Genomic DNA, 22,658 nt, shown 5'->3' with positions numbered 1-22,658 from the left:
AGACACATGGAGAGACTCCCTTAACCTAGAAACAGGAGAGAGGTCCTAGCCCCTACTTCAATTGTCTTGACAGATATCCATGACCCCACCAGGATGGCATTGCCATTCATGTGGAATTGGGGTGGGGGAATGGATGGGAGGGTGGTCAGGGTTCATGAGAGGGGGCAGTGTGAGGAATGGAGGGAGGGAGAGGGAACTGGGATAGATATGTGAAATAAAAAATAAGTTAGAAAATTAAATAAACAAAACAAAGAAACAAACAAAAACATCACCCAGGCCAAGAACTAACAGGTTGCTGGTAATGCAGAACACCAGGGTAAACAGCACCAGCTCTTCCTGGTACAGAAGTCCTAAGACATGCTCATCCAGGAGCCATGCTGGGTTGTTGATGGGCTAGGTGCATATGGCCAGCTTTTGGGCAGTCAGAGAGGAGAGGAATTCTGAATACCTAGCAGCAAATGACCGAAGATGCCCCGGCCCAACCCTCCTCTCCTCAGGTGGCAGTGACTGTGATTGTAGGGACAGGGGTGGGGGTGAGGGTGGGGAGGTGTAGGATAAGGGGGTGTTGGGGAGAATAATTTTGGTAAAGATTTTTATGTCAACTAAAAAAATACAACTAATAAAATAGATGGTAAATAGATGTGATGGGTATGTGCAAACTTGTTACAATCAGTCTGAAGCAAAGAAGTAAAAGTTAAATAACAGTGGTCTAGTAGACAGGTCAAAAGGCCTGTAGATTTATAGGTCAATGCAACTCATCAAAGCTGCACAGATAACATCAAAAGGAACTTCAGGTGTTATGAGTATGATTCCAATTCTCTGGGCAATAAAACGTAGAACATGAAAAAAGGCTTGGCCAGATCCATAAGAGTCAAAAAGAGATAAAAATAAAATTAAAATAATGAAAGATAACATAAAAGGAGAGCTGGTGTACCCCACATAATCCGAATAAGGACCCAACAGTTAAGAGAGCAGAAGTTGCAGAAAGGCTCAGGGGAAAGCACCAATGTAAGAATGTACAGTCAGGAATTAAATAAATAAGATGTTCACTTAAGGCATGTACCTCTGAGTAAGAGTCACTGATCCGAAAACAAGAAAAAGAAAAAGACAAAAGGAGAGATTTTTCTATGCTAGGGATGTCTGAGAAAATCAGAGAAAGAGACTACAGGTAATGTAAAAAGATATAGAGGTTCAAAGAAAAGTCATAAAAAAGTAAGAACAAGATGGAAACTGTTCGCTATGGGCTCTCAATCTACAAATATAAATTTAAGATTAGTAATATGAGTTAAAATTTTTGACCATACTAGGTTAATTGTTTAAAATTTCTGTTTATTTCTCTCATGAAAAATATATGTACTTGGTAAAAAGGTCTACCTGTGTTTCCTGTTAGAAACCTGTTTTATTACAAGAATATAGCTAAAACAAAAATGGTTTAAATGTTTTTGCTATCTAGTGCTAACAGCCCTCAGCTCAAAATTTACCTCTGAGTGCTGGTCATTAAATTCAGATTATCAGAAAATCAGATGTCTTTTTAATGTAGATGACATTAGTACTGTTCTATGTCTAAAGCTGTTAAAAATTGAAACTAGTTAATAAGTTACAATTATTAACACTGGAAATTAACATAAATTAACATGCACCAAGGTAACAATAGATTTAAAGGCATAAAGTGTGCTTAAATTAGACATCACAAAAAGAAATTACAGGAAGTTGAATTGTTGTATAAAACAGTTTTTAAATGTTTAAATTCAGAAGGTTACATCATATTTGTGCGTTTTTTACATTGTTAATGTATTACTTAAATCAAAGGGCTGAAATTTAAGATCACAGCCATACACTGTATGTACTAACAAAAAGTGGAGATGCTCATTTTTTTATGCCACCGAAGGCAATCCGTCCTTGTTTTTGCTAAATTCTGTAAGTGTAAGTTACTTAGATAAACTGAGTCACATAGCTGTTTTATGTTTCCTTAAAGGAGTTTGAAATTAAAATCAGTATTTTTAAAGCTAAATGTGACAATGCAAAGTTCTAGTTTTATAAAAGCTGGTAACCTATTATAAAAGGTTAAGAAACACAAGTTACCGGCAATCCTTATAGATTAACTGTTGGTTATAGTCAAACTAAGTATTAATGATTAATAACAGGAATAAACCTCACTATGTCTCCTATACATGTTGTAAAAGTGTAAGCTTAAAGCAAGTAACTTACATCCAAGTCATCTATTAAGATCTACCTAGAAAAACTTCTCATACTACAGAGATCTTTAGAATAAGGCATTTAAATGTTAACTAAAAAGTTGTAATAACATCAAACAAAGATTACAGAACCTAACAATGATCCAAGGTCTCTAAAGTACATCGTGGGGCAGCATGAACTGTTATGACATGGACTGGGGAGCAAGATGCTCAAACACAATGCCTGATGCTAGATAGGACCCAGCTCAGACTGTGTTGCAGGGTACTGGATAATTGTCTGTGCCACCTTTGCCTAGACAAAATAACGTCAGAATTTTCCAAGTCCTAGTTACACAGAGAAAAACAACAAACAAGTAACAAAAAATAAGCAAACCAAAATCTCTCACATTATGTACTTGGTGAAAAATTCCCCTCAATGCCATAGACAATTGGTTATGGTAGGAATATAAGGAATGGTCCCAGCTGTTTTATTTAATATGGCTCCTAAATAAGGATCTAAAAATACAAAGACATAAAACTCCTTTTAGAACAATTATTTGTTAATTATGCATACAGTGTTCTGCCTGCATATATCTGCAGGTCCAAAGAGGGTATCAGATCTCATTATAGATGTTTTTGAGCCACAATGTAATTGTTGGGAATTGAACTCAGGACTTCTAGAAGAGCAGCCAGTATTCTTAATCTCTGAGCCATATCTCTAGCTCAAGACATATAAGTCTTAAAGATATAACAATAATTTACAATGTAAAAATTCATAGCTTAACTTTTAATTAAGTTCTGAAAAGCTATCCAGGAATGACTCCCAGCTGTTTTGTCACAAGCTCAAGGATTTATATTTATTTTGGATGTCATCTATGTGTAAATGTGAAGGACATTTCATCAGGACTAAGGTACTTCTGACCAATCTATACATGGATCTCTCGTGACAGAAGAAAAATATACAAGATTCTTACTCAAATCTGTCATTTTTGCTAGGACTCAAAGGCATAAGTACATTCCTGCTGTTTTACAGATACCCAATTAACGCGGATAAATAAGGATCAGGATAAACAAATAGGCTGAATAGATGTTTATTCAGGGAGAAATAACTTACAACCAAGGCAGATGAACACCAGGAAACTCAACCCGATCCTCTCCTGTCTGAGTCACGCTAGCAAGAGAGCTTTTCCTGTCTCTCCCTCTGACCTCCTTCCACAGGTCACTCCGCCCATGGCTCCATGCCCCAATTGGCGTGGTCAGTGCCACAGAAGGACTATCTCACTACACCCAGTATCTACTTTTTCTATAATACAGATTTAAGTACAGATTGGTGATTATAATATATCTAAAACATTTATGTCATTTTATACAACACAGTTTATATAGGTTTCAGAGGATCAAATATTGTAAAGCTAGGATCCACTTCTTACTGGTCAAAAGGACTGCCTACAAGCACAACTTGAACCAGTACAGCCAATGTGCATCTTCAACAGGGTGTATAATCTAATGCCTCTGATAATTTTCCATTTCCTAAATCCCCCCTCCTTTTTTTTTGGTTTTTCTAGCATTTTACCCTTCTTGGGCCCAAGAAAACACACTACAAAAGTAAGCAGGAAGCGGTGCATGAAAGAATACTTTTCACCTTTTTCCTTGTTGAGATGCTATATCAAAAGAAAACTCCTATACATAGCGGGCTAGGTGACTATCCTGAACACCAAAAAAACCCACCAGAATTCTTTTACCTATTGGAGGCCCAAAAATTGGGCCTCTAATGTCAATAGGAAAGAGGAAATGTGATGGAAAAAATAATGACTAAAAGGTATAAAATTAGGACTTATGGCAATAAGGAAAAAATAAAGAGAACAAGAATTTCTGCCAGTAGATAAATCCCTGACTACAGTGTACAGAGCCCATATCCTGTTGTCAGGAGAAATAAAAACAAAGAAAAACATCCAACCTTTCGGGTGTGCTTATCAATGTTACATAAACAAGTGACAGATACTATTAACGTAGATCCATGATGACCTTGTAAATAAACTTTGTACTCTATGAATTGCCTGTATCTTGGAAACCTTGTGAAATGAGACTAGTGGTCTCAATCTTCCCTTTCTGTTTACACTGCTAAAAGTCCTTCAGAATTTTAAGCCACTACATTACTTTTCTGAGAGAGTGAGGTCCCAGGTGGCTTGATTTTTATGAATAAAAACCTTTTGCTTTTGCAGTCAGAAGTCACTTCCTTGGAGGTTGAGGAAACCCATAGTCATAAGAGTAATAAGCTTCCTAAGGAGGCTTTATAGGCTATAGAACTCCAGATGACAGCTATTTGAAAATCAAAACACTGATGTGTCAGGGATATGCCTATATTACTTCCTTCTTATGTTTGCAGTGTTTTTGAGATGCAAATATGCTAGACAATACCATAAGAAAGAATGGGAATTCAGAAAATCGAACATTTATCAAGGGCATTAGTTTGTAGAACTAGTTTGTAGAATTAGTTTGAAGATTCACATCAGCTGGACTGGTTCACCATAAGTCCATGAAGAACAATATTCAGGAGTAGGCTGTAGTTAGCAACTGATGCTCATCTGCCAGAAGCACAAATAGGCTGCCAAATGTTCAAAGAGGGAACAGAAGTTAAAACGTATATATTTAATTGGAATGATTAGTTCCTTACCTTTAGTGATCAAGAAGGACAGGAAGACCAGGGAGAAAATTCCATCCTCAGGTTAGCTGTACTGATCTGCTGATGGGAGATGTCATACTCTATATGTTTCTCATACTGGTTAATGAATAAAGCACTGTTGGCCAATAGAAAAGGAGGATAGGAGGGACTAGGAGACAAGGAGGAAAGAGGAAGCAGTAAGGAGGAGTCAAGATGGAGAGACCTGGGAGACTAGAAGCCTGCCCCACTCCCCGGTAAGGAGACCATGTGGAAACACATAGAAATGGGTTAATAATTAAGACAGAGCTAGCCGATAAGAAACAAGTAACTGACTAACAGAATTTTATCAAATTCAGAGTCTTGGTGTGATAATTGGGGCTGACATGCAGGTGTGACAAGACCAGCGGTGGGAGGAAAAACCTTATTCCTTACAATCTGCAGTCCTTTTGACCTGGAAGAAGTTGTTCCAAGCTTTATGACATTTGATCCTCTGAAGCCAATATAAACTGTGTTACATAAAAGGACATAAAAGTTTTAGATATATTACCATTACCAATCTATGCTAAAACCCATAGTGTAGAAAAAGTAGATGTTGAGTATTTGTAATACAGCAGGAATGTACTTATGCCTTTGAGACATATATTCATGCAGAACACTGTATGCAAAATTAATAAATAAATGTTCAAAAACAACTTTTATATCTTTCTATTTTTAGATCCTTATTTAGGAGCCATATTAAGGCTGCCTGACACTGCCAAGCTCACAAAGTTATGGTTATCCCAGCTATCAATATGGTCAGACCTGAGAAGGATATATTTAATTAAATGGCAGGGACCAGTTGATATACTCCTAGCCATAACAAATTATCTATACAACTGAGGGCAGAAGTTCTTCACCAAGGACATAATGTGAGAGGTTTTTTTTTTCTTTGTTTGTCTTTTCTCTGTGGAAGAGGGACATGGAAATCTCTGATCTTATTTTGTCTAGGCAAAGGTGCAAACAATTTTTCAGTACCCTGCAGCCTCTACAATGTCTAAGCTGGGTCCTACCTGGCAGTAGACATTGTATTTGCACATCTTGCACCCTGGTCAGTGTCATAACAATCTATGCTGCCCCATAATCTTCTTTAGAGGCCTAGGGTCATTGAAAGGATCTGTGATTCTTTGTCTGATATTATTACAGCTTTTTAGTTAACATTTGGATGCTTTATTCAGATCCCTGTAGTATTAGAATTCTGTCTAGGTATATCTAAATAGACAATTTTGTGTCAGTTACTTGTTTAAGCTTAAACTTTTAGAACATGTATGGGAGACAGAGTGAGGTTTATCCCAGTTATTAATCATTAATACTTTGTTTGATTATAGCCAACAGTTAATATATAAGGATGGCTAGTAACTTGTGTTTCTTAACATTTTATAATATGTTAAAAACAGCTTTTATAAAACAAGAACTCTGTATTGTCAGGTTTAGCTTTAAAAAATACTGAATTTAATTTCAAACTCCTTTTAGGGAAACATGAAACATCTTTGTGACTCAATTTATCTAAATAGCTTATACTTACCAAATGTAGCAAAAAATAAGGACGCATTGCGTTTTGTATCATAAAAAATGAGCACCTCAACTTTTTGATTGTATATAAAGCTTATGGCTGTGATATTAAATTTTAGTCCTTTGATTTAAGTACAAACATTAACAATATAATAAAAGCACAAATATCTTGTAATCTTATAAATTTAAACATTTAAATCTGTTTTTAAAAATGATTACATATCCTGTAATGTATTTTTGTGGTATCAAAAATAAACTGCCCTTTATATATTTAAACCCCTTATGAACTGGGTGATTGTTAAATTTATGTTAATTTCTAGTGTTAATAATTGTAAACTTTTAACTAGTTTCAGTTTTTAACACCATTGGCCAAAAAACAGTATATCATCTACATTAAAAGACATCTGATTTTCTGATCATCTGAATGTAATGGCCAGAGTTCAGAAATATATTTTGAGCTTAGGGCTGTTAGCATTAGACCACAAAAACATTTAAACCATTTTTGTTTTAGATATATTCTTGTAATAAATCTTAGGTTTATAACAGGAATCACAGATAGAAGTTTTTTTCAGTTCATTAACATTTAGTAAGATTTAAAGAAAATATTCTATGATCTATCCCATCTTTGTGTGTCTAAAGTCCTATATGTAACTTTAATCCCAACTAAGGAAAACTATAACCTTAACTATCAGTCTTCAACTCCATCAAAGAACACACAAGGATAATATATAAACTCTAGAATTGAAAGGGACAACTCACCTGGTCAGATCTGACATTCTTCTGTAATGTTCCATCTTCAACCTATAGGCCATGGTGTGTAGAGCAAGTGTAAGGAGTACGTTTTTTAACGCCCACCACATGGTCTTGTCCCACCGCCGCGCCAGCCCCATTTAACACACTGAGACTCTGTATTAGATATAATTCTGTAGGCCAGGTACTTGTTTCTTATCGGCTAGCTCTGCCTTCAGTATTAACCCATTTCTGTTGATCTGTGTATTTCTCTTACAGGAAAGCCGGCCGGCATACTGCTTTTTCCACACTCTCCATCTTGACTCTCCTCACTACTTTCTCTTTCCTCCTTGTCTTCTATTCCCATCTATCTTGCTTTCCTATTGGCCAACAGTATTTATTCATTAACGAGTATGAGAAACATGTACAGAATGACATCTCCCATCATCTCCTCTTTTCTGTCTAAAATAACATGAAGGGTTTTAACCTAAACATAGCAAAATATATAACACAACAGTTATCAAGTAAGAATCACAGTTAACAATAGTTAGTCCATTAACATTTAGCAAGACTAAAAGAAACTATTCTATCATCTATCCTATATTTGTGAATCTAAAGTCCTATACGTAACTTATCTTTAAACCTAACTAAGGAAAACTATAACCATAACTATTTGTCTTCAACTCCATCAAAGAACACAAATGTTAATAAATAAACTATAGAAATGACAGAGGCAACTCACTGCCTGGTCACCTGAAATTCTTTTGCAATCTTTCATCTTTAGCCCATAGGCCATAGTGTGTCTAGCAGGCTCTTTAGCAAAGCAGGAGACTTTAAACTGTCTTCTTGTATTGGCATTTTGTCAGTCACTTTTCTCTGTGTCCTGCAGACTGTCTGACAGATTCTTCCATGAAGCAGGAACTCTGTAGTAATGTCCATCTTGAATCAGCAGTCACTTTTCTGTGGGTCCTGCATGTCCAGTTTATACAGTATAAAGTCAAACAGTCCAACAAGAGCAGTATCTTGTCCAAATGGCTAGTTGCTATATTGAAAGCAAACTCCATAACAAGTTTCTTCTATGTCCATCTTCCATCTTTCTTTTTGACTCAGGTGGTGTTGCCAGGAGCATTTATGTCTCACTGTCACGAAAACCCTAAACTATTTAAATGCCATATTCTGTAGGTCTTTGAAAGGTTTGAAGAATACCTATTTACCTTAAATACATGTCTGTATATCTAGAAATCCTAACTAAATTAACTATAAGTTTTAACTATTATAGGTAACTATCTATAATCTGCACAAAATTATACAATATATTTATTACTGAGCTATATAAACACAATACCTAAACAAGAGAAATATAGATATTACAAAATTGACCTTAAATTGTATCAATAAATGAAAATCCATTGAAAAATGAAGTATTCGTATCTATACCATAATCCCCTTTTTACCTTTAAAAAGAGATTGGTTGTTGTCATTAACCATTTATAACCAACACCATATGAATTAAAACAAACTTTTGTAAACAATAAGCAAAATTTTGTTAAATGCATGAGTGAAAGTAGACTTATGCAGATTGCTGGGACCCCATAGCTAATAGGTGTTGCCACTTACTGGACCCTCTGGGCTGCAAGAAACACATCAGCTGGACAGGCGTCATGTGTGTGCCAGCAGAAAATGCAAAGCTGGGGATTGGCAAAAGATGACAACCAGTGAGTACTTTGTCAGGGCTGCTGTGGAGGTAAAGTTGTCAGGCAGAGGCAAATGTCCCACAAGCTGTGGTGTGTCTACCTGGACAGGTAAGTGACCCTGCCCATTCTTGGATGGTGGGGGAAGGGAGCCACATCTGCGGCCTTGGTGATATCCAGGTCTAGAAAAAAATACAGACCCTGCTTATGACAAAAGATATTGATGCACAATAAGGATAAGGAGAAAAATATAGGATGAATAGATGTTTATTCAGGGGGAAATAAATTACAACACAGACAGATGAACACCAGCAGTTTACTGGTTCCAGGATAGGGTCCCCGTCCTACAGGCAAGAGAGCTCTCCCAGTATCCTCCTCAGAATTAGTTCCCCCATGTCAAGTCCGGATCTGTCTCCACCACCAGTGGGCGTGGTCTATGCCACAGACAAGGACAAGGTGAATATCTCACTACAAATACTGAATTCTCCATTTAATTCATACCTCAAACTTTAGTCAACCAATAGTGGGGCAATGGCAGAGGTGTTCTATTAATATGTATAAAGAGCAAATAGGAATTGCTTCCCCTAATACTAAAGAAACTCAATAACTGCTTGTATTATCTGCCTTAAGGAACCCCATACTTGCATATATGCCCTGCCTGGAGGGTGTATATAAGCCTGTATGGGCCCAAATACATTGTTTTTAGATAGGAGACATTCAGCATCAAGGCCCAGACACTGTATATTAGGAAAGATAACATTTTAGGGACAATAGGAGGTATCTGAGCTCTCTATACTCATGACGAGTTGGAATGGATTCCCATATAGATTTCAGACAAGACAGGCAGGCAGAATGTGTTACAGAACTGTCAAAGCCACTCAGAGAAGCTTTATATGCAATTAGAGGATGAGATTCATCTTTAACTACTTGGTGGCAGTACACATGTTTAATATTAGAACTGAGGAGGCAGTCAGTAAACAAAAATGAAATACAATAATAAAACAGAACACATAATGAAGAATTAGATACACCTTAATATGAGTCACATCATCTGGTGGTATCATGCTTGTATAAAGGGTATTGAAGGAGGAGGCTCTGCTTCTGTTGCTGCTTACCCTAGTTATGACTTCCAAGTATATTAGTTTACTAGATTTAGAGTCTTCTTCTTTGGATTTTTGGTGTACAGTGATGACCAGCTGAGACATACACCCTGGTGAACAAAATAACTGCTATAGCCTTCAGATTCCCACTGTTGGACAGCCATTTTTGGACTACCTGGATCACAGCCTATGAGACATTGTAATGAATTCACTCTACATATATGGAAAGAGTCATCCTGCCATGCCTGTTCATGCAGAGAACCTCACATAATGCAGTTAGTTTTTGCTTTCTTTTGATTTTAACCTGCTCACTGAATGTGTTTTGTCTAAAACTATTGCTCACAAATACAAACTTCCCAGTTCCTTTTCTCTCCAACTATTCAAATGTCTATGAAGACTACTTTTTCATTACTACGCATTTTCCAAGCATTTGCTATGAGTTTCAGGGATAAAAATCCAAAATTCATAGAGCCATCATCCACCTTGCTAGCAGGATTAAGAGCAACTATCTTGTTTGTCATCTGGTTCCTGCTTCTCTTTCTTGATTTTAAGTGCCTGTGACAACTAAGTAAAGAGCAAATTCAGTTCACCTAAACTCAGTGTGAAGCTACACATCAATTATCTTTCTTTGTATCCCTAAATCTCTCTGTAGTAATTTGGCTGTACCATCTCAAAGGAGAAACTCCTTATTTACAAACAGCCCCTAGGCCAATCCTCATATCATAGAACAGGTCTTTCACAAGCTGCTTTAAGGGGTATTACTGGCATGGTCTGCCTGATGGTTCAGTTTCCTTCTAGAGAAAAACAAAGTTTGGAAAGATGGGCAAGATGAGCAAAATGACAACAGTTTAAAAAAGTAAACACTGTTGTGTTCAGGGGTTGACTGAGAAAGCAAGCCTTCTGTATAGGTCCTGACTCATAAAGAGAGAACATAGCTCCTTCTCAAACCCATTAATGAGCTTAGCAGATTGAGTATCAGCCTCAGGAACTAGACTTAGACTTTCAGGTATTGAGAATGAAATAGAACCTCTCCTTTTACATAATGAAAATGCTTAGGAAAGAATGCAATTGCCTACATCCAGGGCCTTTGTGGAGGGGTTGCTGCATATCCTGTGAAAACAACTCTTCCCACCACATGGAGCTGGGGTTTTCCGTCAGTAAAGCTTAGTCAGTAAAGTACACCAGAAGCAATGAGTTCTCCTCATGATGCAATGTATGAGTAGCCTTCTCATGAGCTGGTCAAATTGAAAGTTAACTGCTACGGAATTCTTAAAAGTCTCAAATGTCTTCCATCTCCCCCTGAAAGTAGGGAACAGGAAGCTATTAATCATAAGATGCTTAATTAGAGTAAGACTTATGTTAAGCAAGACCTCCCTTCCCGAGGTTTTATCTTTTCTGTGTCCTGCCTTTCCTTTTTTCCTCATCTTGATGTTTCCTATTACTATTTAAATTATTCAAAGTGTCAAATAAGTTGGTAATAGCTAACTGTCACAATAAATAGGTGACACAGCATTTAACTAGCAAGGAGGAATGGCACAGACTCCAGTTCTGAAGGATGTCATCATCATCAATTTAAACAATTAATCATAAAATGTGAAGATATTGCCCATTAACTCTCCAAGAGGGAGCTTTACAGAACTCTTCATGAAATAGGGGATTATTGGATTACATGATTATACTATTATTTACATTGTCTTGGGTATTATGACCAAGTATCATCTTAAATAATTTAATTATGAATTGAATAATTTGTCACACTTCACACCAGAAAGTGGCACCTAACTCCAGGTGTCATGGATGATATAATCATGTTTTATATAACTGAATGATCAAATAATGAGTTCACATAACATCATCAACTTCCCTAAGGTGGCTCCAAACCACACTCGTGAACAATGCTATCATCATTGATTTAAATAATTTCATTACATAATTAATATTTAGATGGTATAAATACCTGACTCTACATTGTGGCACAATAATCCACTGACATGGATTACCTAATGTCCTATTTTCATAAATAAATAATAACATAATAAGAGGATGAAATGGTCTGACTTACTCGACACAAGTTGTGTCTCACAAGACTCCCACACGATTGTGTGAAACTCCGTGGTTCATCCCTTAATTAATCACAGAGTTGAGTAGGAAAATGTGTAAATGATGAAATGTCATTGTGTATGCAGGGCCTTAAAAATATCACATATTTAATATTGCATAACTGCCTTAAATAATCCAATAATCCCTAAGTCTACTCTAACGAATGGATTGTCACCCTCCTGAAGGAAGTTAACAGTGGCAAACTCACCTTTTGATGAATAATTGTGAGCCTTATTATCTTTTAGTCCATAGTTTTACTTATTAGGAGATAGAGCATTCATAAACAGAAGTCTTTGAACAGTTTCTCCACAGAATATATTCTCTGATCATAGGTAATCTTGATTCAGTAACCAGTAATAGCTGTAGGCAAACTTCCAGACATTTGGCTATGTCTTGGTTAATGGAATCAAATGCTGTTATTAAAAGTTTTAGGAAATAGTTTTCTTGGGAGATTGTAATGACCCATGACAACACCTCAACGCAGGTGCTCTCTGGCTCATGGCCCAGGATACAGAATGCAAGCATGGTTGCCAGGCAACATTTATGGTAAAACATTCTGTCACATTCTCCTGCACCTCCCACATGCTAAAATTAGAATACCCAAAAATGGACAACCCTTACAACCTCACTGATTTTCTCACAAAAACAAAGCAGGGCTCTTTTTTTGAGACATACCTAGTTACCAGTCTCTCAAGCTATTACATTCCTATAGTGATGTAAGCAAGAAAACTACAGCATCATTATTCCATTCAAGTACATTGATGAGCATTTAAATATATTTTCTATGGTTCAATTTCTCATTTCCAGTATGCAAACAATACTGTTAATCACCTCTACCATACTACTTTTCAATTTACTGAAAACGAAATAAACATCTATTCATTCACTTAACTTTAGATCATCTTGATCACATGGTTTCTCATGTTTTCATATGCATTTGGCTGATGACTAAGGATTTTGAGCACTGTAATATGTTTCTTTAAGTAATTTTTGATTCCACAATTGATAATTCTCTGTGGAGTCCTGTATCCCAATTTCTAATATGGTTATTTAGAGTTATTTAGAATTGGTGGTGTGTCATGTTATCAGCAAAACAGAGTTCATCTGACGAGAATTCCTGATCATGAGATTATTCAGTTATTCCATTTTTAAACTCGGTGGTGACTTTGTCCTTCATGTGTCACTTCTGTTGCAACTTATCAGAAACTGATGATGCAAAACAATACAGATTTTTTTAAATCGTGTAACCATTCGATTGTTAAATATCTTATATTATGTAATCAGTAACCACTGGATAATGCAGTGTCCTTCATTCTCTGGGCACTGCTTCTAGTACCGATCACCCGCTGTGTCAGTCGAACAGTAGCCAAATGATGGAATAAACAATCATTACTTACACAATCAAATAAGTTAATAATTGGATAGTCCTCCATACTTAACTTTCATAAGATGGAACCAAACCCAAGTGATTGTCAAGGAACTAGTACTTCCTTGCCACGATTAACTCCCATGGAGGAATGCCCCGACTGCAGTCAAGAAGAACACCATCTTCATCGATTTAAATAATGAATATATAATGGAAAATGATTGAAAAATGTCATGGTGGTGCATACTTAAATCCCACATGGGGTAGCCAGACTGATCTCTTCCTGGAATAATGAGGAATTAAGAAAAATATATTGATATTTAATTAGTGGGCATTTTATATTAAAACTGACGAGATGGCACTGAAATCATAAACCTATCAGTGATGTAATGATCTATTTACATACATAATGAGGAAGAAATGAGATGATGTTACATCATCAACTCCCAAAATCTAACACCAAAAGGGACTTATGGTCCATAACATTAACTGTATTTTAAATATATTAATTAAATGAAAGTATTATTTAATTTCCTACGTAACAGTTAAGGAAGTAAGTGTAGTATTAGATGATGTGATGGTCTGGCACGGTGGACTCCCCTATGGAGGCTCAAACTCCAGTGATCACTGAATACATAATGAAAGATTTACATAAATACATGAATAAACATTAAACACGTGGATGGTGTTTTATGCGTGAAGAATAAATGATGGATCAATAATGAAGAGTCATTTTATTCGTAATCATATATTTGAACAAAAAATGAATGAATAAAGAGATAATTTCTCATAATTAACCCCTAGAGAGATAACAAAACGATATCAACATTGATTTAAATAAACAAAGAAATAAAGTAAGAAAGAAATCACAAGATACAATTTAACACCAACAAGGTGGATCCAGACTCCAATCTTCTTGGAGTAGAAAAAGACAGATTTGAATAATGAAATAATCAGATAGTTAGATTGTCTGTCACACTTGAGACACACAAGGTGGCACCAAACTTCAGGGATCACAGATTATATGAAGAAAGAATTGAATAATTACATCTTTAAATATGTAAGACATTGACTTTTTTTGTATCATCAATTCCTGAGCAGACTTGCCGGATATGAAAATGTATGCTGTCATCACGCATTTTTAAAATGCCATCAGTTAATTGTCAGATAATCATACTGTCTTGCCTGATGAATTCTGTTGGCCTGACACCATCACAAGCGCCTGAATCTCTGTTGTGATGTGGCAGGACGTGAGATAATGGGCCCAATCCTGGCGTAGCAGTAGTAGCCACAATGTTGATATCAGCTGAAAAGATGGCTGCAGCAGGGGCATCACCAGCATAGATGAGTGAGAGATGTCCTTCCCTGTTCTGAGTCGTCATCCTTTTGCCAGATCTCGGTGATGGTGCCGACCTCCTAGAGCCACTCCTTTTTCTCATGGTAGATCACAACCGATGTGAAGATGTGGAGGAACAGCATGTACTCAACACCCAGACCACCATGCCCGCCTTGGTGAAGTCCTTGTACTTCTCGGAGGGCACCGTGCAAACTTCAGGACTCAATCATCCAGCATCCCTCGTATTCTGGAAGATGCATAGATCATTGAGAAAATGCTATGCCCATGTCTACAACTTTCCTAACCTTGTCCCTGATAGATATGTGCACCCTAACCGTAATCTGTGATGGCACTGTCTGTTGTTTACATAATTTAACAAATTAGATAAGTCAGTAATAGCTAACTGTCACAATAAATACGGGATGTAGCATTTTACTGCCAGGGAAGCATGGCCAGATGCAACTAATGAAGGATGTCATCATCATCAATTGAGTCAATGAATCATAAAATGTGATGATATTGCACATTAACTCCACAAGAGGGAGCTTTACAGGTCTCTTCATGGAATGGAGGATTCTTGTTTACATAACTATACAAATATACATTATCTTGGCATTAACACAAATTATTAATTTTAATACATTAATTACGTAATTAGATGGTCTGTGGCACCAGATTCCAGGTGTCATGGATGATATAATCATTGTTTTATATAATTAAATAATCAAATAATGAGTTCATGTAACATCATCTACTTCCCTAAGGTGGCTCCAAACCAGGCTCCTGAACGATGCTGTCCTGATTAATTTAAATATTTTACCTACATAATTGACATTAAGATGGTCTATAATAATTACCTCCTACATCACGTCAGCACAATCCACTGATCATGGATTATCTAATGTCCTATTTTAATAATGAAATAAAAACATAATCAGAGGATGAAATGGTCTGGCACATTTGACACCATTGACTCTCAGTTAACTACCACATGATTGTGGGAAACTCCCAGATTCATCCCTTATTTAATTGCAGAGCAGAGTAGTAACATGTTTTAATGCTGAACTGTCATTGTGTATGCAGGGTTTTTAGAAGATATCACATATTTAATGTTGGACGGCTGCCTCAAAAGAGAAGGACTGAAATCCAATAATCACTAACTCTACTCTAACAAATGGATTATCACCTTCCTGAAGCAAGTCCGGAAAGGCAAACTCACCTTTTGATGAATAATTGTGAGTCTTATTATCTTTTGTTCCATAGTTTTACTTCTTAGGAGAGAGAGTATTCATAAACAGAAGACTTTGAACTGTTTCTCCACAGACTACGTTTTCTGATGATTAGGTAATGTTGAATTTGGTAACCAGGAAAAGCTCTATGCACACTTACAGAGGTGTGGCTGTGACTTATATAGGTGAATCAAATGCTGTCATTAAAAGTTTTAGGAGGTAGTTATCTTGGGAGATTGTATTTTCCCATGATAACAATTTCTTGAAGCTGCTCTCTAGTCCTTGGCCCATGATAGGAGGATACAGCATGCAAGCAGGGTTGCCAGGCAACATTCATGAACCAATGTTATGTCACAAATTAGTGCCCCACCCATATGATAGAAGAAGTATAACCACTGATGAACTAACTTTACAGCCTCACTGATTTTCTCACAAAAATAAAGCAAGGCTCTGCCTTTGGAGTTCTACATATTTACCAGGCTCTCAAGCTACAACATGCCTATAGTAACATAAGCATGAAAACGAAAGCATCATTGTGCCATTCAAGTACAATGATGAGTATTTTAAACCTGTTGTCTATGCTTCAATTTTCTAATATCTACAACGGAAACAATACAATTAATCGCCTCTACCATAAACCTTTTCTCTTTATTGAAAATAAAATAAACTCCTCTTCATTCTCTTACATTTAGAGGAGCTTGATCCCATGGTTTCTCAGAGTTGGTTAGATTTGCATTAGGCTGATGATTAAGGAATTTGAGCAGTGTCTTATTTTTCTTTAATCATTTTGGATTTCTCAATTGACTGTTCTCTATTAAGTCCTGTACCCCGCTTTCTAGTATGGTTCTTTAGAGTGATTTATTGTTGTTGTTGTGTCATGTTATCAGCCTGACAGAGTTCATTAGATGAGATTCCCTGATCAGGAGATCATTCAGTTATTCCATTTTTAAAATCGGTGGTCACTGTGTCTTTCATGGGTCAGTTCTGTTGCAACCTCTCAGAAACTGATGATGCGAAACAGTACAGTTTTTTAAAATCGTGGTTCATCGGTGGCTGGGTCCCTTTGATCTCGGAGTCAGCTGGCTACCACGGAGTCCTACACAGTTTTTTTTTTTTTTTTCCTTTAACCAACTGATTGTGAGCTCGGCTCTGTACCTCATCAATGATCTAAAATAAACTTAAGGGGGTGGTTATAGATTGTTTCATATTTTCTTTGAAATAAAGAATCAGACAGATAAACAGAACAGACAAAACACATAGACAGCCGGCACAAAGACATGCTGCGCGTTTTCGGCCGTAAAACAGAAACCAGATACTGAGTTAGAGGCACAGAGGGTCTTAAGCCCCCTGGCCCCCCCAAAACCACGAATCCCTGGGACTCGTTGTGGGCCCCAAAAAATCGGGCGCCCCAGATACCTGAGATGTCTCCCAGGGTGGCAGGTAGAAGTCCGAGCTTGTCAGCTCCTTTTCAAGCCGCCTACAGACTCGACTAGCCTAGCCGATTACTGCTGCACAGCAAGCAACAAGTAAAAGACCACAAAGAACAGAAATTAAGCACTGGCCAGCTTACCTCCCAGTGGGTGTCAGTGTCAGTCTCTAGGGGGAAGGGTCTCCAATCTCGGGGGAACCTCCAATGAAAGACCCCCAGAGACCCCTAGAGTTTGGAGCCTGTCAGGGGGAAGGCCCTTGCCCCCAAGAGACGAGACCAGACCACTGGATGCAAGTACAAGAGGTTGTTTATTGTTTACACAGGTACCTGTGGATGCTTCAGTCTTTTGGGGGACTGAGCGTGATGAGGTTAAAACTCAGGCAGTTTATATAGGGTTGGGTGGCAAGAAGCAGGCTTACAGAAGCAGAAGCATGGTTACAGGGATTTCATTGTTTAATCTAAATGTAGCAGTTGTAGTTAACCAAGGAAAGTTGGTTATTCGGGTTGGGCACAAAGAATACAAAGAATTCAGTTATGGTTATCTCAGCATACTGGACACTGTCCTGCTGACCTTGCTTTGGTCCAAGCTGCAGACCACAGATATCTGGTTGGCGTTGGATGAGAGCAGCACCTGGTTCCTTCCTGTACTTTTTTCATAACTTGACCTTGGCAAATTAGCAAGAGCAATTTAAACAGGCAATAAGCATAGTGGGGGTCTTTCAGTTCATGCACCCATAATATAGGACCAGTTTGCCAAAATAACGCAGTAGGGGAATACGCTGGAGCAAAGACTAATTACATCAAGTTATAAGAATAGTCAATATAATTTAAATGTGCAGATTAGAGACATTTTTGCATAAGCTGTATACATTCTCCCACAGCAGGCGTTAAGGTGCGCGAAGAAGTGGGATCAGACTCTCCTTGTAAAATATCAAATAATGGTCTAAGCTGCCCAGTGGTTAGGGCCAAACTAGATCGAACCCAATTTATGTCTCCCAGTAATTTTTGAAAATCATTAAGGGTGGTCAGATTATCCAGCCTTAAAGTAATCTTTTGAGGACGGATACCAGAAAATAACAAATGAAGCCCCAGGTATTGATAGGGAAATTCTTGTTGCCCCTTTTCTGGGGCTAATCTTAAACTCGCTAATTGAAGATTATGTTGCAATTCCCAAAAGACTCATTCATTTCCTTAGAATCCATGACGGCTAAAAGAATATCATATGTATAATATATAGGGATTGAAATTCCTCTCTAATGGGGGCAATGGCCAATGATACATAAATTTGACAAATAGTGGGACTATTGGCCATTCCTTGAGGCAAGACCACCCATTGATATCTTTTATAGGGCTCTTTAAAGTTAATAGAAGGAATGCTAAATGCAAATCACTCACTATCCTGAGGATGCAAAGGAATGCTAAAAAAAAAAGCAATATTTTAGGTGGATAACTAATAAATGATAGCCTTGAGGAATACCCACAGGGGAAGGCAAGCCAGGTTGTGTTGCTCCCATAATTTACATACAATCATTAACAGCTAGGATATCTTGTAGGAGTCTCCATTTTCCAGAATTTTTCTTTATAACAAAGATTGGGGTATTCCATGGGGAAGTGGAAGGAATAATATGTCCTGCCTCTAATTGTTCCTTTACAAGTTGATGTGCAGCCTGTAACTTCTCAATAGATAAGGGCCATTGCTCCACCCACAGTGGGTTATCAGTTTTCCAGATAATAGAAATGGGACCAGGCTGCATAGCAATATCCCCTAGGGAAAATTTCCCAGCCCAGAGGGATCTCCGGCTCTTTTGAAAATTAAATTTTTGGATGCAACAGACTGAGGGTCACCTTGTAGGAATTTACCCAGTCTTTTTCCTTGTACATAACCTTGGTCAGCCAGCATATTTTAACAGGCTCAGTAGTAAGGACTGCTCCTGTAGCCTGAAGCACATCTCTCCACCAAAGATTAACAGGTATATGACTTAACACAAAAGGCTGAAAAATTCCTGCATGTCCTTCATCATCTGACCATTTAAGAACCTGAGTACTACATTCTGGAGTACAGCAGTTCCCACTCCTTGTAAATGAGTGGAGGCTGGCTGAATAGGCCATGCTTGTGGCCAATGTTTTTTTGCTATTACTGAGGAGTCCCCCCCCCTGTGTCCCCAAGTCCAGAAAATCGTCTACCTTGTATGGTAAGGGTGAGCATGGGGTGCTGTTCAAGAGTTGAAACCCAAAAGGCACCCATGGGGCCTGTGGACCCAAAACCAGCAGATCCCCTGATGTCCTTTAAAAAGGGATTGTTGGTTTTGAACATAGGAAGAAGAACCAATTGCACTATCCGAGCACCCTGTGGTATCATTAATACCCCCATTTCTGCCCTAAACATGATTTTTATTTCTCCTTGAAAGTCTGAATCTACTACTCCTGGAATAACTCTAATTCCTTTCAACAAGGCACTACTGTGTCCTAACAATAGCCCTATTGTTCCTGGGGGAAGTGGCCCAAAGACTCCTGTTCTCAAGGCTTGAGTGTCCATTTGTGTTGTTAATATTGCACCGGTAGCAGAACAGAGGTCCAATCCTGCGCTTCCTGGGGTACCTCAGATAAGGTCCTGGACATAAAGGGGTTTCTCTGAGGGATCATCTGATCATCTGTATAGGGTGGGTTACAGGTGTATCCATTACCCCATACACCTGGGCTTGAGGGGCCCGAGGCTGGCCCCGCTTCCAGTTTCCCTGAGCTGGTAAAGGATTACCAAGAGCATCTGTCTTTGTCCTACATTCCTTGCTCCAATGATGACCCTTACAGCAACGTGGGCAAAGCCTTAGCCTAGGGCTCAATTGCATTGCCACACCCGGGGGGCAGTTCCTTTTGAAATGTCCTGGCTGTCCACATCCAAAACAACTCTTTGGTCTGGCTACTCCATTGATCTCCCCTCTTTTCACGACTGAAACTATAACCTGGCCCATAATGTGATGACCATCTATGTCCCAACATATTCGTATATAGTCATTAAGACTTTTGGACTTATGGGGACATAAAGCCTCTTTACACTACATTGTCTACTGTTTCTTTTGCCTTACATATGACTCTCAGGTTCAGTAGGTTCCATTTATTAATTATTGATTCCACTGTTTGGTATTATGACTAGTAATAACTCTCCTGTAGAGAGCTGCGAAGTGCCACGCCTTAAAGATGGCACTGGTTCCTGCCCTCCACCTTCCCGATGGTGAGTACTCTCTGTATTAAACAATTCCATATTTGGCTAAAAGCTGAGAATCTGGCTTGCTTCTGTGTATATGTACCTGTCTGTTTTTGTTTTTCACAGCATGGTGTTCTGGGGTTGACTGCCCAAGGGCTTTCAAGCTGTAGGCTGGGCTGCCCCCGGGGTCAGAAGATTATACAAGGTTCCTGAATAAACTGCTTAAAGAAGAGTCTGAACGTTGTGTTTTCTTTGCTGGTCAAAGTAGAGGCGACACTGTCCTGTAAAAAGTCCTTCAAGAGTACCCCGAACTTTCTCTTCCAAGAGGTTTTTAGGGCAGCTGGACTAATGTTTAGGTCTTTGATCCAGGTGTTCTAAGTTTTGTGTATAGCGATACACATGGATCTCTTTGTAGTCTTCTACATATCATCATCCTGTTTTGCCAGAACAATTTGTTGAAAATGATTGCCTCCTTCCATTGTATTATTTTTCCTGTTTCATCAAAACTCAGGAATTTGTAGGTGTGTTGGTTAATATCAGGATTTTCAGTTCCATTGGTCTACCTTTCTATATGTGTGACAATATCAAGTGCATTTTTTGGTACTTTAGCTCTGTAATAGAGCTTAGGGCTTGAAGTCAGAGAATGTGATGCTTTCTGAAGTTCCTTTATTATACAGCATTGTTTTGACTATTGTGACTCTTTTGTTGTTCCATATACTGTTGAGTATTGTTTTTCAACGTCAGTGAAGAAATAAATGTGCTAGGATTTTTACTGGGAATGCTTTGAATCTGTAGATTGCTTTTGGCAAAATTGGAGTTTTTACTATATTTATCTTACCAATTCAAGATCATGGGTGATCTTTCCATTTTCTAGTATCTTCTTTAATTTCCTTCTTTATAGACACAAGACCATGCAATATAGGCCTTCTACTACATTGGTTATATCATTTCATTTGTTATCAACATTGTGGCTACTACGCCTATGCCAGGATTGGGCCCATTATCTCATTTCCTGCTGCACCACAACAGACTTTCAGGCGCTTGTGATGAGGTCAGGCCTACAGAATTCATCAGGCAAGACAGTATGATTATCTGACGATTATCTGATGGCATGTTAAAAATGCGTGATGACAGCATACATTTTCATACCTAGCAAGTCTGTCCAGGAATTGATGATACAAAAAAATATGTCAATGGCTTACATATTTAAAGATGTAATTATTAAAATCTTTCATTATATAATCTGTGACCCCTGAAGTTTGATGCCACCTTGTATGACTCAAGTGTGACAGACCATCTAAATATCTGATTATTTCATTATTCAAATCTGTCTTTTTCTACTCCAGGGAGAGTGGAGTCTGGATCCACCTTGTTGGTGTTAAATTGTATCTTGTGAATTCTTTCATTCTTTCTTTATTTCATTCTTTCTTTCTGCCTTTCTTTAAATCAAAGTTGATATCATTTTGTTATCTCTCAAGGGTTGATTTATGAGAAACTATTTCTTTATTCATTCATTTTTTGTTCAAATCTATGATTAAGAACTCAATGTCTCTTCAGTATTGTGCAATCATTTAGGCTTCACGCATAAAACACCATCCACTTGTTTAATGTTTATTCATTTAATTATGAAAATCTGTCATTATGTATTCAGTGATCACTGGAGTTTTGAGCCTCCTTAGGGGAGACCATTGTAACAGACCGTCACGTCATCTAATACTACACTTAGTTCTTTAACTGTTAAACTAGGAAGTTAAGTAATAATTCATCATTTAATTTAAGTATTTAAAATACAGGTAATGTTATGGACCATAAGTCCCGTTTGAAGTCAGATTTTGGGAGTTGATGATGTAATATCATCTCATTACTTCATCATTTAGCTATATAAATATATCTTTACATCAGTGATAGGTTTAGGACTTTGGTGCCATCTCATCAGTGTTAATATAAAAGGCCCACTAATTACTTTTCAATTTAATATTTTGAAAATATCATTATTCCAGTAAGAGATCAGTCTGACTACTCCATGTGGGATTTAAGTATGCACCACCATGTAATTTTTCAATCATTTTTCATTATATATTAATTATTTAAA

Source organism: Phodopus roborovskii, unplaced genomic scaffold (genome assembly GCF_943737965.1).
Source record: "Phodopus roborovskii unplaced genomic scaffold, PHOROB, whole genome shotgun sequence".
NCBI lineage: Eukaryota > Metazoa > Chordata > Mammalia > Rodentia > Cricetidae > Phodopus > Phodopus roborovskii.
This window is presented reverse-complemented; position numbering follows the sequence as displayed.